Raw genomic sequence first — 586 nt, forward strand, 5'->3', positions numbered from 1 at the left:
GCAATCAGAAATGGTCTCACTCAATTTGCGCAACAATCGGGAGAATCTTTATGTGAAGCTTGGGAGCGCTACAAGGAGATGCTTAGAAAGTATCCTCATCATGAAATGCCTGATTGGATGATCATCAATTACTTTTATAACAGTTTGGGAGAAGTAATATGGGCAAAGAGCTATGATGAAGCGTATGATCTAATTGAAATGATGGATACTAATGAATATTAGTATCCAACCCAGAGATTGCAACAGGGCAAGGTAGCAAGAGTTCTTTAAGTGGATACATCTATGGCTATCACTGCTCAACTAAAGGCATTTTCTATGAAGATCGATTCTCTGGCTAACTATGGTGTTAATCAGATAACCAGTGTTTATGAGCTGTGTGCGGGTTCGCATGCGACGGAGCAATGCGCTATATCTAGTCAATTAGCTCAGTTTGTGAGGAACTTTTAGAGATCGCAGCAACCAGTTCCAGACACTTAACATCTTGACAACCAGAATCATCCTAACTTCAGCTGGAGCAAAAATTAGAATACGATGCAACAGCCGTTCCAGCAGTTTGGAGACAAGCAATTCCATCCTCCTGGTTTTC

The 586-nt window shown here is 41.1% G+C and overlaps 1 non-coding gene across 1 annotated transcript; it reads right to left on the reverse strand.

The window, feature by feature from the left end:
• LOC141716197 (small nucleolar RNA R71) lies at window positions 1-107 on the reverse strand. Its single transcript, XR_012572915.1, has one exon. It is a non-coding gene; the product is annotated as a small nucleolar RNA R71 (small nucleolar RNA).
• Between the last annotated feature and the right edge of the window lie 479 nt (window positions 108-586).

Source organism: Apium graveolens, chromosome 3, assembly GCF_009905375.1.
Source record: "Apium graveolens cultivar Ventura chromosome 3, ASM990537v1, whole genome shotgun sequence".
In the NCBI taxonomy this organism is placed as follows: Eukaryota; Viridiplantae; Streptophyta; class Magnoliopsida; order Apiales; family Apiaceae; genus Apium; species Apium graveolens.